This window comes from Tupaia chinensis, unplaced genomic scaffold (genome assembly GCF_000334495.1).
Source record: "Tupaia chinensis unplaced genomic scaffold, TupChi_1.0 Scaffold000206_1, whole genome shotgun sequence".
NCBI classification, from domain to species: Eukaryota; Metazoa; Chordata; class Mammalia; order Scandentia; family Tupaiidae; genus Tupaia; species Tupaia belangeri.
In genome coordinates this window covers 3,016,658-3,031,442 of record NW_006159681.1, presented here as the reverse complement: position 1 = coordinate 3,031,442, position 14,785 = coordinate 3,016,658, and the positions used below count along the sequence as shown (strand labels likewise).

Sequence of the window (14,785 nt, the reverse complement as noted above, 5' to 3'; positions counted from 1 at the left end):
AAATTATCAAAGCTAACTGAATTAACCATGTTTAGAAGCCTAAAAATGCGAACAAGTTGACAGCCTCTTCCGTAATAGCCTCTTCATCCTTATTTAAAGCGAAGTCATACATTAGGATTATTGTTACTTATTGGAATAATCTTATTATTGAATGCAAAACATTCCTCCAGAAATGTTTATTTCCCAGGAAAGTTTATCACTATTCAAACTCAACTTCAAAAGTAGATCTAATGATTGTATACAGAAGGTTAGTGGATTATTCTCTCCACCTTTGTGTGTAACTGAAATTTTACATAATTTAAAAAAATTGTAAAGGAAGAAATAGCCTTTCTGTATAACTTTATACCACTTACCGTCCCCAAATTAAGAGAAGTAAAAGCTTAAGTTAAGAAACATAAGAGGTGGTCAGCAGGTAGAGTGGCAGTTAAGGCACTGGATTCCCACATGGTCAGCCATGATTTGAGTCCCAAACCTCGTTGCTTGAAAATCACACTGGGCATGTGTGCGTGCACACCCAAAATCACAGAGGAGAATGGAGGAGAAAAGACTGTAGTGTGATCATCCCCTCAGGGGGTGATTTCTCACTTTCCCTTGCTTAGTGAAGAAAATAATATATAAAAACTGATTTAAAAAAGAAGTTGTTTAAAAAAAAAACTCAAGGGAAAAGCACTAAAAAAAATTTAAGACAAAACTTTTAATATAAGACTTACTTTGAATGACTAAATTATAAACATTTCTCTTCATTCTATATGTCTGCTTTTCTAAATTTCCTTTAGTAAAAATTGTAACATTTATAATGAATAAATTATTTTAATATCTGGGCCATCTCTTTCTTGCTAGCTCTTGGCCATATGTGGAGACAGAAAAGATGTTTTACTGAAAATGATTTTGTATTTTATTTATTTACTTATACCCTGTCTTATTAAAAGTAAATGTATTCTCTTTGAAATAATTCAGTATTAAATAAGTTGGAAACAAAAAAATATATGATCACTCATGGTCATTTCTTAAAAATTCAAAAATTTCACACAAGCAACTTGGTCTCACAATGGCAACACCATACATAGAAAATGTTGAATGCTCAAGGATCGAAATTAAAAATACCATAAGCCATGTTTTATTTTATTTCCTGTGCCCTTCTTTTATAATTTTGGTGCTATTTTGACTATTATTCAGCCCATAGTCACTTTGCTCTTTAAAACTCTCCTCAGAAAAAATAAAATTTCCATCTATTTCATAATGATAAGCACTCAGTCTTTAAACTAGCAGAATCTAAACCTGTATGTTCTATGAAACATACTATCGTTCTAGCATCCACCTTAATAAAGTATCTGCTTCTATGATTTGCCTCAGACTTTGAGCTATTTTCTTGTTACACAATTTTAATCTCATCTCTGCTCCTCCTGTAATCACTTGCGCTGTCGTAATTTTCTATTGGTCTTTTTTAATTCCACTTTGTGTGTGGGCTGACAACACACCTGGCCTTTAAGGCATCCATTCATTTTGCAGTAACCTCTGGCACCTGCGCCTCTCCTTGCTTTGCCAATGTGTTTTTATCCTGACTTTTGCATCTCTCCACATTCTGCTCTAAAATGATTGATCATCCTTGTTGTCCTCAAGAATCACTTTTGTTCTAATTGCAAAGCTAAATAAATTGGACTCCTTCACTGTCATTTTGGAAAATTTCCTCTCAACTGAACGTTTCTAATTATGGCCTAGATAGTTCCTAAAAATTAAGGTCGGAAGCACTCTATTTCAAGAGTGCTATAAAGTACTGTGAGCACAAAGATCTGTATGTACATATAAACAAAACTTTGGATAAGTTTCTCCTATCACATAAAGGATTTTCCAGTATTGCTGCTGCACACACTCAAAACCTAGATGGAAAAAGGAATGATGCCCGACCACATATAAATCTAGAACTGTGACCTACGACCTGCAGTGCAGTCCAGGAAGCCAACCTACAATCTGCAAGTCAGGTTTGTAGGAAGCTGGGACACCGGGCTGGGGAGACAAACAATGTCCCCTTCTAAGGACTGACCAGGCCTTGAATAACCCACAGCTTTCCTAAGTTTTCCCCCTCCATCCAACTTCAGAACAAGCAGAGCAAGATAAATATGCTCCCAGCCAATGCCACTGATTGCCCTGTTTCCAGTATCCTCCACCAGCAGCTTAGCCTCCTGTCAGGACCTTCCAGGGTCCTTTTTTGACTATCAAGCTTCCCACTCCCATGCCTGTCCTCCAGTCCCCGACAAGCACAAGTGATGGTGGCTGGCTTCCTTGCTAGAGCAAGTTCAGAATAGCCTTTGCCTCTTGCCATCTGATCGGTCTTCATAGGTATCCACACGCAGCTTTCCGATCTCTGGAAGAGCTTAACCTTTAGATGCAGGATGGCTAACATGTCCGCTGCATTTTCTACTTATCACTCCTAGAGATGTGTGGCTTAAGCTTCTAAATGGCTGCATCTTTTCAGCAGAAATTACTATAGTGGTCTAATAGACAACCATTGACTCCTTACCTGAGGGCTTGTGTGTTTATAAACTCATGTTCTTAGTGTCAGCTCCACAGGAGGCACGAGGGTCTACACAGACCCATCAGCCGTGGCACTAGCTGGATTTTCACAGTCTGGCCAGGGAAGACACTCCCACAACTTCTAGTGCATCCTGCACTGAGCCCCCAAGCATCACCGAGGGCTTCCGCACATCAGATTTAATGCAAGACCCGTGGAATATTTTGTATTTGCAGAGAAATCAGGGGCTTCTCCTCAGGCTTCTAGTGGCTCCCACCTGCTGAAAAGGCTGGACAGAAGAAAGCAGCGAGGCTTGCTGACCACCTGTAGCCCAGATGAAATGGCCCTGCTCTCCAGAAACAGCAGATGGAAGCTAAGCTGAAAGGGAGCCAGTCACCAGGGGCTGGCCAGGAACTCAGAGCTTTATATTGGTCCCAGGACACTGCATTTCACCCTGGCCCTCTATGGGGCTTCCCTTTGAATGACAACTACGTCTCCACAGTGGGGCTTGGATTGGAGCTCTGGGAAACAGGGAAACCAGCTTGCTCTCTGCCTTTCGCCTGGCGGGGGGCCCAAGTTGCTGCTGCCAGGGCCTGTGGCTCCCTAGCCTGTCTGGGGAAGGGGGGCGGACCCCTGGGTGAACCGAAATTCTGGGCATCACTGATGTGAGGACCTAGCAGCGCCAGCTTCATACTGCTTGAAAGCACTCATACTTACAGGTGCTCCTGTACAACCAGAAAGACTGAGCCTTCCACAGACCCTTAGCCGTTCCATGTGTGATGAGAAAGAATTTTCTCACGTAAAGCTCCATGTGCAAGTGCGCCCACACACATGCATGTACACACACACACACACACACACACACACACACAAATGGCCTTCAAAGGTTGTGGGGAATGCATATTATGAAAAAACTATGCATGGATTTCAATTTTCGTGCTCAATAAATTTAGACCTCCATTTTCCATGAACTTCTTGAAATCCTCACATACATATTAGTGTATAGGGTGGCTTCCATCAGAGGTATCATGGAACAAGCAGCAAAACAGTAAGCTGGATCCCTCTTGGAACATTGAAATCCTGAGAACTAAGAGCAGGGGCTGCACAGGAAAGGATCCTGCAGGAAGGTCTAGGGTGCTGATGGCAACGGGTGTGCTAACCAAGGGAATGCACAATCGGCCTGTGTTCTCTGTTCACTCACTGGTTTCAGTTTCCACATAAAACTCCCTGTTTGGGATGGTTGCTAAAGAAAGTGCTAGGTCAGGCCCAGCATGTGGCATGGTAGCTAAGGCACTGGTCTCCCATATGGTCTACTATGGTTCAAGTCCTGGACCTGGTGGCTTGAAAATCACACTGGGTGTGTGTGCGTGTGTGCCCCAAATCCCAAGAGAATAATGGAGGAGTAGGGGTTTCCCCGGAGGTGATGTGTCACCTTCCTTCTCTCTGTCTCTCTGCAGCAAACACACACACCCTACGGCAAAAACGAAAGACAGGGAGGGAAAGACAGTGAGTTAGGCTTTCTCATCATGCAACATGTAGGGAGTTTTTTCCCAAAGCTACATCAAGGGCTTATGGTTCTGGGTGCCTGGCTAGAAAGGAATATTTGTAAATCTGTTACGAAGCCCAGCGTGAGCATTCAAGAGTATGGTCATTTCTGACCCAAACTTCGATGTGCCTGTCCAGCAAGGGCATAACTCACACCAGAGTCCAACCGTAAAGTGAAAACATTATAAAAAATATTTCAGTCACCCACAAACTCCTACAGCTGCTTTCGCAAGGGAGGGGAATGTTGAAGGTATATCCATAGAGATTACCTAGTGGAAGGGTCCCTAATCATTAACTAGAGCTGAAAGATATAATCAGGAGATTATTTATTTCCTATTTTTGCTTTCCAGATGAATGACTATCTCCTCTATCTTTTAAGACCACTGGGAAGAGCATGCAGGCACCCTGAGCAACTTTTCACCCAGCTGTCAGTGCTCGCTCACACACCTCCCTGTGGTTTTGTGTTAGCTCATGCACGAGGAGAAATTCCTTCAACCTGCAAAAAAATTAGGGCATGGATTAAGTTTAAGGTGGTATTTTTACACATATGCATGAATCTTCATTTGAAGTATTTAATTATACATGCCTTACACCTATAAACTGAACCATGAGATATCCATGATTCCTGCACAGAAAAGAAACCTCATCTTAAAGTCACTTACACTCTCATATAAAGTGTGATTTCTAACCGTACTGTTTTAATGACTAGAAGCTGATTCAAACTTCCCTTCCACTAAGCCTGCGCCAAAGCATTTTATATTCTTCCAGATTCTTTATGGGCTCATACTTGGTGATTAATCCCCCAAGTGGAATAGAAAGCAAGGCTTAAACAAATACCCATGCTCCCAGAAGTGGCCAGCTGAGCAGATGAGGCCAGTAAGCAGATCAGCACCCAGAATCTGATTGGAAAGGAGGGCCAGGGATGGGCTGGGGGAGAGATGAGAAAGGAAGGCTGCAAAGTCAGTCAGGCAACCGTTCTATTCCAGAGAAAGCAGAATGCATTGGCTAGATTAAAAATGGCCAAGAAATTTTATTGCCAGCTTATTTCCACAATGTAAACATTATTAAATGAAAAGAAACAAGAAACCAACTCTGTCCCAGTGTGAATGTAAATAACAGTAATGGGCAAGGCGGCAGCACACCACGTCTGACCTCCTGGGTCTCGGGCTCGTAAACCTCCTCTGCTTATGATGACAAATGCTCCGGGTGTACTGGACCCAGGACCAATGAAACTGCATGCAAAATGGAGCAGCTTCCAACCCATGGCTCTTGCTCATTCTTTGTGGATGGCAATGTATGATCAGAAGACTGTCTTCTCGGAATTTTGCTCACATTTTAAATTCTTTTTAGAAAAGCAACTGTGTAAGCAAGGGAATGATTGCCTTACTCGTTATCATTGATTTATTCAGCAAAAAGTGGAAAAAGCAGGTTCTCTGTGTGAGGTGTGTGTGTGTGTATGTCTGGTTTTTAGATAGGCATGGTATGGGTGTGTTGCAATCTTCCTTCTTAAGCCTCCCAAGTAGCTGGAAATACAGGGGCACACCAACACACTGTGCTTTTCAGGGTGGGCCAAGAACTGAGCCCAAATCTCCACATGGCCTTAGCCCCAGCACATGCTACTGCAACTGGGCCAGAAAAAGTGGATTCTTTTGGAAAGCATGTGTTCTTTATAAACCTTTTCAGATAAGAACCAACCAAAATAATTAACATGCTAAAATAATAGTTTATATATTAGGTTGTCAGGAAAGTCAAGATGTATTTCTGTTTTTCTATGCAAAAATGCATCATGACTGTCCCAAGAACCCAAGAGAGACAAGAATGGCTACTAGATCAAACCTTTACTGAAAATTATAATCTCATAACTGAATGGCTTGTGTAAAAAGAGTAATTCTGAAATATGGACACAGACTTCATGTGACTTATAATCTGGAGAGAAAATAAGATACTTGTAAGACAATAAAGATACACAAATGCCTTACCTACATACATAGACTACAAGTCTGTTTTCAGAGAACAGGGAAATTGTTAAGCAGAGTTTCAAGAAAGACATTTATGAAGATAGCTAGGATTTCACTAACCCTTGAAAAATGGGTAAGATATAAAGAAGTGGCAGGAAATATTCCAGCTGTGAGGCATACCAGGAGGAAGGGGCAGACCATAAAAAGACCAATGCAAAACTAACAAAGGAAAAAGCAATCACTTTCCTGTGCAGATGCTCCTCGATTTATGATAGGGTTACATCCGATAAAGCTATTGGAAGTAGAAAATACCATAAGTCGAAAATGCACTTAATATGCCTTGCTTGCTGAACATCGTAACTTAGCTGCCTACTGTAAATATGCTCAGAACAGATACCTCAGCCGATAGCTGGGCAAAATCACAAAGCCTATTTTATAAGAAAGTCTTGAATATCTTATGTGATTGATTGAAAACCACACTGATAGTGAAAAACAGAATGGTTGACTGGGTATTCACAGTAAGATTTGAACTGAATGTGTACTACTTTCACACCATCATAAAGTGGGGAAAATATGACAGTCGGGACCACCCATATACTTGGGATAACCTAATGAACGATACAACACAAATCCCATTCATGACAGCCATAAGTCCTTAAAAACAAAAACAAAACTCCGAACACTTTAGAATAAATCTCACAAGAAAAGCGCAAAATCCAGATGAACATTCTGAAACTTCTCCAAAAAACAAGCTAAATAATTAGACAGAGAAATCCATTCCTATATGAGTTGACTGAAAGGCAACACTGCCAATAATTTTTCCTAAATTAATTTATATATGCAATGAAAGCATAATAAATACCCTAACTTTTATTGAACTTCACAGACCTTGACAAGATGAACCTAAAAATCATGTAAAAGAGAAATGCAATGTGAGTATCACATGAATTTTGAAAAAGAAGAAGGGAATACTTCCTCGATCTCACGAACACTGAAGGAAATTAAACAGTGTAAGTGCTGCAAATGATACACAGATCAATGGAATGAAACAAATATTCAGAAACAATATTAGTTATTTAGAGCTGAAAATATTAAAAGGTGGCATTTCAAAGCGGCGAGGGGAAAGTACTATTCGATGTGCCCATGCAGTGTTGGAAAAATTGGCTACAAATTGAAGGGGAAAAAAGTAAGTTTAGATCCCTGCATTACATTAATAACACTCATCAATTCTCAATGCACTAAAGGACTCAATGTGAAAAACAAAACTCTGATAGTGTGGGGAAAAGAAAGAATTGTTTATAACCTTGGGGAGCGGGGGGAGGCTTTCTTAAATAAGGCACAAAGCAGAGGAGCAATAAAAGGAAGAATGAATAAATCTGACTACATAAAAACTTGAATCTCCACTGCAAAAGACAAGCTCAGGGCCAGACAGCGAGGCTGTGCTGACGCTTGTGCTCTGTGGTGCTACACCCATATGGAAAGGCTCAGGGTTCATATTCCAAGGCCTCCCTGTACACGCCAGGCACACTCATGCCCATAACCCAGGCTGGCTAAGCTGGAGGTGGAATGTAAGGTGACAGTACTGTTGAAATTGCTTCTCTCTAGTCTCCCCATCTCGCTCTCTCATGGAAGAAATAAAAAAATAAACAACAAAATACTAATGACAAGCCCTGTCTGGGAGATAATGTTTGCAAAATATAACACACACAAAGAACTAATATCCAAAACTTTAAAACTCCCAGAGACTTCCCTTCTCCAACTCAACTCCCCAATATGAACATAGATCATAAATGAGCAAGCATCTTGCCTTCTGCTGGGAAGAGTGGGAGAAACAACTCCTGAGTGGCTACAAATAAATCACATTTTCCAAAGCAAAGTGAAAGAAAAGCAAAGAGAATGGAATTCTGCTCTGGTTTCTCATACTCCACAGGAAACCTGCAAAAAGGTGGTTCAAGAAAGCATCATTTATTGGGACCAGCAGTTAGCGTAATGGCTATGTCGCTGGACTCCCATGTAGTCAACTGCAGTTCAAGTCTCAGACCCAGTGGCTTAAACTCACACCAGACATGTGTGCGTGCATGCCCAAGATCCTGAGAGGAGAATGGAGAAGAAGAGATTGCGGCGTGGCCATCCCCCCTTGGGGGGGGGTGATTTCTCACTTTCTATCTCTCTGACTCTCTCTGTCATTCTGGTGAGCACATACGCCCTATAGCAAAAACCTCTCAAATAAAAAAAGTACCATTTATTCAAAAGAGAGCAAAAGAAATAAAAGGAACAGGCACGATAGCAATGCAATGCAATGGTATAATAACAAAAAATAAGTGAAGTTAGTAAATTTATTAGCAGATAAGTTTAAAAAAAAAAAGTAACCGAAAAATGTGTGGCCAAACATTTTATGAGGAATTAAAAGTATAATGACCCCTAGAATGAAACTATAAAAATATAAATTGTATATCAGAAGTAGTACACAACCATTCAGAAGGTGGTGTGGAGGTAAAGGCACTGGATCCCACACGGCCCATTGCACGGTTCAAGTCCCAGACCTGCCAGCTTAAAAATGAAGCCCGGGCTCATGTACATGTGTGCCCAAAATCTCAGGAGGAGACTGGAGAACAAGGGCTTGCATGTGGCCATCCCCCCAGGGGGGGACTTCTCATTTTCTCTTTCTCTCTATTTCTCTCTGGCAAGTGAAAGCACCCTATAGCAACATTTCTTTTAAAAAAAGTAAAAAGAAAAATAAATATCATACAATACACACATATTCACATACCAAAAACAGGAAGAAACAAAAAGGTCTCAGTAATAGGTTTTTAACATTTATAAAATCAGAAAATATATCAATGTGTCATATAAAAGAAATAAAAACAAATGTATCTGTCATGTCAAAAAATGTAAATGAGCTAAACTCAACTATTTAGGAAAAAAAAATTTTATCACAACACAAAAATAAACTTACAGAAAAGGGACATCAGCATAGGAAAAATTAACTATGAAAGCAAGGGTAAGAATAGGCCCTGAAAATAAAACCCAAACAAAACCAAAAAGAAGAGGGGTGAGAAGAACATGGTTTGGTTTTGTTTTAAGAGAGATTTTTGCTATAGGGTGTGTGCACTCACCAGAGAGACAGAGAGAGTCAAGAGACAGAAAGCAAGAAATCACCCCCAAGGGGGATGGCCACGCCAAAATCCCTTCTCCTCCATTCTCCTGTTGGGATCTTGGGGACGCACACATGCACACGTGCCTGGTGTAAGCTTTAAGCCACCAGGTCCAGGAATCAAACCATGATCGACTACATGGAAATCCAGCAATGCAATCATTACATCAACTGCTGGTCCCAGATCATAATCTTAAAATATTTTGTGAAATACAGAACCAAATGTTTTTCAACATCAAAAAAAATTTAAGGACAAAGACAAATACTTTGAAATTCTAAAAGGCATCATTCATAATGAAAATAATTTAGGAATATCTATGCCCCCGATAGTGTTACCACCACATCTGAAGGCCAAACACACACACACAAACACACACACACACATAGAAAAAAGAGAGGCATAAATGAGTTACTAATAGAAAATACTCATTTTCCATCTAAATCAAGCAGATCACAATAAGTCGAGATTTAAATGATTTAAATAACAATTAGTAAATGATACCTAATTTATATAATAAAACTTAGAAAATAGGGAAGATACATTCCAGTCCAAGTACCCAGTCATAGCTACTAATAAAATCAGCTACAGGGACCAGCAGATGGCATAATGGTTACATCACTGGACTCCCACATTGCTGACCACAATTCAAGTCCCCCAGATGCAGTGGCTTAAAACTGACTTTGGGCACGTGTGTGTGCATGCCCAAAATCCCTAGAGGAGAATGGAGAAGGGATTGTGGCGTGGCCATCCCCTAGGGGTGATTTCCCATTTTCTGTCTCTGTCTCCCTGGCAAGTGCAGAAATATCTCTTAAAAAGAAAAAAAAAAACCTACATATTTTATCCTAAAAACATTAACACAATTTAAAAGCACCAAATTGACACAAATTGACAGCCAGAGCCAGAGTCTGGCAGGCATATTTTGGCCTCCATGGCATTCATTCCTGGGGTCACCTCCACGAGTTACACGTAAGGGGGTAGACAGAGGTGCAGTAATAAAGCAGGACATTCTGGGAGACTGACCCACCTGGTAAGGTTGCCAGTTCAAGTCCAGAGATCTCCTAGAAAATGCCTAACACACATGCCCACGATCTGGGCCACGCTGGGGCTGGGGTCAGATCACCAGGTCAGGACCCTGTTAGGGGTGCCGTCTCTCTGTCTCTTTGTTCCTGTCTCTGTTTCTGTCATGAAAGAAATAAGTAAGCAAACATTTTTATTAAAAGATTTCATTTGGAGCTAGCATGTGGCATGGTGGTTAAGGAGCTGGATTCCAAACCAGAGAGATTCGAGTGATTAGAGTCCCTGACCTGGAAGCTTGAAAATCATGCCAGGCACATAGGCATGGGCCCAAGATACCAAGAAGAGAATGAAGGAAAAGGGACTGTGCCATGGCCATCCTCCCTGAGGGGTGATTTCTCACTTTCCTTCTGTCTCTGTCCAGAGAGATAATTTTATAACAAAAAAAATTTACAACAAAAATATTCTTTCATTTAAGGGGCCAGCCAGTGGTGTGGTGGTTAAGGCAGCCAGATCACATCTGGCAATGGTACAGTTTGAGTCCTCGAGTCAGAGGCTTAACAAACTTGCCAGGCATGTGTGCATGTATGCCCAAATTCTCAAAGGAGAAATGTAGAAGAGACTGTGGTGTGGCCAACCCCCATAGGGTGTTCTTTCTCACTTTCCCTCTACCTCTCTCTGTGTCTCTCCTCAGTGAGCACATATGCCCTTCGGTGAATTAAAAAAAAAAAAAAAAAAGAATTTCATTTAGATTACTAATCAGTTGAGTTTAAAACAGGGCGATTATATTGAGTTATGCAAGGAAGTCCGACAGAATCATAGGTGCCTTTAAAAGGAAAGCGTTTTCCCAGCTGAGGGCAGAAGAGGAAGTCAGACAAAATGCAGAAGGGGAATGTTTAAAGCCTGAGAAAGCCTTGCGTCTTGCTGATTCAAAGACAAAGGGAACCAGATAGAAAGTGTGAGGAGATCAATTCTGGCAAAAACACCTGAGGCTGGAGAGGACCCCAGAACCACAGGAGAACCTCAGCTCTCAGCCTGAGATCTGGGCCAGGAAACCAGGCAAGGCCACTGGAACTTCAACTTCAGAACTGAGGTAACAGGACAGAGCCCTCAGCTAAAATCGTGGTAACTCGTTACATGAACAAGTTCCACAACAATGGCATATAGCTACCTCTGAAAAGAGAAGTGAGAGTGAAGGGATGAGTGGGGATTGCGACTCTTAAGTACTATTTGAACTTTCTACAGGAATATACTTATGTATTACCTATGCAAGTTTAATTTCAAATGATAAATTCTAACCTTAGCTCAAGAAGTTGGGTTAAAACTCCACCTGGCAGGTGGGTAGAACATAAGCATAGAAAGAGAACATGAGATAACTCTCAGAATTTAAACAAAAATACACACCGATTTGGTTGGTTAGGTCTATTTATTTGATTCCAAATCAGCTGCTAAATGTATAGATACTCTATAAACTTGAAAAATGGATTAATCTTTAAATGAACTAACAAGGTTTTCTCAGAATTTATGCCTGAGACTACTCGGTAGTGTGAAAAATATTTTATCCAAAGAACTCAAAAAATATCAATAGCAATAAAGAGACTTGTCTTTTCCCCCCCAAAGAGTCAATGAGAACTGCAAACAGTGATTTATTTGACCACTTTTAGTGAAATGCTGCCGAAGTAGAAATAATTACACTTGGCCTGCATATCGTACTGCCATTTAAGTGATCACCCACACATGACTGTCTTGGCAATCGTAAATAACACGTTTCTAACATTTTCACGTAGTTCATACTCAAGTGCATCTCACACACCTGAAATTACCGGATCGGAAGCCATTTCGACCATTCAAAACAATACAGTCCAGATGCCTTCAAAAAGTTCAGCCCACCACCCTTCGGCATGCCAGTTGGGTAGTTTCAGAGTACCTATAACATTTTGAGAGACTATAAATTGAGTTTAAATTTACTTTACAGATTGGAATAACCTCTCATTTATTTTATGCTTCTCTATATAACTAGCTAATTGAGATATTCAAAAGACCATACAAATACACTTCATAAAGGGTCACTTTCCCCCACTGGATTCTGACCTTTCCCACACGTTTTCTGAAGAGCACATTCCCAAGAGATTTCTGATAATGACTTCGCTTGAATTCCTTCACCATGCAATTATTCACATTTAAATAGTTCAACCCAGCTCCTTCTTTCTCAGTTTTGTCCTCACATAATGATTCAAGAAGGAGCCAATTTGTTACCTATTCATGTCTATAGTGCCTGTTTTTCTTACACAGAAAACCTAACATAGTTATTAAATCACAAACAGAATGAGAGAGGAAAATACTTCCTCTTTATATGACCTTTTAAATTCCACTAGACAACCAGAGCTAGCTAAGAAAAATGAGAAAAAGGGCCAATCCTGTGGTCTAGAGGGAGCTAGATCTCATGTCTGACCCGGGTTCAAGTCCCAGCCCTGAGGGCTTGTAAAGTACACTGGCTGCCACGCACATGCCCGGGATCCTGATGGGAGGAGGAGAAAAAAAGGAAAAAGGACCGTGTTTTGACCAAGCCCTGGGGGTAGGGGGTGCTATTTCCCCCCACCCCCCCCACACACATACATGTGCCCTCTGGGTTATGTAAACAAGTCAACAAACATACTTGTTAATAAGCTGTCAACAATGGCCAAAAGATACAGAAAACTATGAAACTATAATAAACAATAATGACTAAACAATACAAAATAATAAAGTATACTCTAACTCTGAATTTCCTAAGCCATTAAACATTAAGAAATACATGAGGACCAGCCTGTGGGGTTGATGTTTGGGCACTGGATCCCACATAGTTAAGTCAAGTCCTAGACAGTTCAAGTCCCAGGCCCTGCTGCTTAAAAAACAACCAGGCACATGTGCATGCATGCCCACAGCCCTGAGAGAAAGGAGGAGAAGAGATTGTGGCATGGCGATCCCCTCTGGGAGGTCATTTCTTACTTTCTCTCTTTCTGACTCTCTCAGACAAACACATATGCTCTATAGCAATTTAAAAAGAAAAAAAAGAAAGAATGAATGAATGAAAAATACATGAATAGCTCTGAGTTACCCTTTCCCATCAATTTCCCTACCTCACTTGCCAATTAATCACATCGCGTTTTCCCATAGCTATTTATTTGGAAAGCCAATGCTTCTATTTTCTTCAAATGTGTGTTCTCAAAAAATTGAAATAAAATTATTCTAGATATAGTTTAGATTTTTGTGAAATCTAAGTATCTAAGTCTGTTTAATTCTTTCTTGATAAAGTCAAGCATTTATCACACCTGGTACCCAGTAGGCACTTAGTCAATTTGTTAAATACATGAATTTAATAGACCTTGTGTGGTTTTGAAATCCAAAGTTGATGAAATTATTGAATGTCAGTGAAGGATACCTGATCAGGAAATAAAGTAATTGTCCTTGTTTTCTCTTCTCTTAGCTACAACTCCCTTAAATTCAGACACTAGATTTTGAGTGATTTTATAGTTAAACGCCAGATTAGAGAAAAAAAAAAAAAAAAAGCAATACATGTGCTTTTTTAAAAAAATTTTTTGGAGAGGTTTTTGCTGTAGGGCACACGCGCTCGCCAGATAGACAGAGAGACATAGAGACAGAAAGCGAGAAATCACCTCCCAGGGGGGATGGTCACGCCGCAATCCCTTCTCCCCCATTCTCCTCTTGGGATCTTAGGCACGCATGCACACGCGCCCAGCGTGAGTTTTAAGTCACCGGGTCCGGGACGCGAACCGTGGTCGCCTACGTGGGAGTCCAGCGACATAGCCATTATGCTAACTGCTGGTTCCCACGTGTGCTTTTTAAGAGAACTACACCACACATACACACACACACACACACACACACAGGCACACACGCAGCAGAAAGAAGCAAAGACAAGACTTCACGGTACAGTATCTTGATACCTTGAAATGAAACCATTCAGATTATCAGGGGTTAGCATTCCCTCATTCATTCTAGGGTTCCATGGTCATGTGTATTTTGCAAAGTCCAACCTCAAGCAATTCAGAAAGAAAGAGATGAGTGAGTAGGAGCAGAGAGCTGGAGAACAGCCTCAAGCTGCTGTGAGCCCACAGAGGCTCTGCTAAGAACTAATTAAAAACTCTTTTATCAAGGCATTAAGTTAAACCGGGGGGATTTAAGATATATCTATATCCCTAACTCTAATTATATTTTAACTCTAATAAAGAGTTAAAAAAAAATTATGTTATTTTTTCCCCCAACCATTTATAGCAACATACGGAGGATGGATATCTGTTCTGGAAGGGCCCATCTGCACTGAAGCGGAGGTGTCAGGGAGGCAGCTGGACACACAGGTTTGTAGCAGGGATGCCATCATGCTGCAGTAGTCTGGGGATTTAAGCATGCAGCGAATTTCTGACGCCTTGCTCTGAATGATGAGAGCTGGGAAGAGGGGACTGTGAAGGCAGAGAGAGCCCAGGAATAAGCCTGGGTACATCTAATGTCTGCAGGTGACAAGGAGGAACCAACAAAGATGGTGCAGAAGGAGCAGGCAGTGAGGTCACAGAGACGAGGAGACCCTGATGTCACAGAAGCAGCAG

At 40.9% G+C, this 14,785-nt stretch overlaps 1 long non-coding RNA gene across 1 annotated transcript in view; it reads right to left on the bottom strand.

Annotated features, from left to right (window-relative positions):
* The window catches only part of LOC102501929 (uncharacterized), a 154,640-nt gene extending 139,940 nt beyond the window's left edge, over positions 1–14,700 (bottom strand). The window contains exon 1 of the long non-coding RNA XR_334350.1: positions 14,465–14,700. This is a non-coding gene — a long non-coding RNA (uncharacterized LOC102501929). The remainder of the gene's footprint in view (positions 1–14,464) is intronic.
* Between the last annotated feature and the right edge of the window lie 85 nt (positions 14,701–14,785).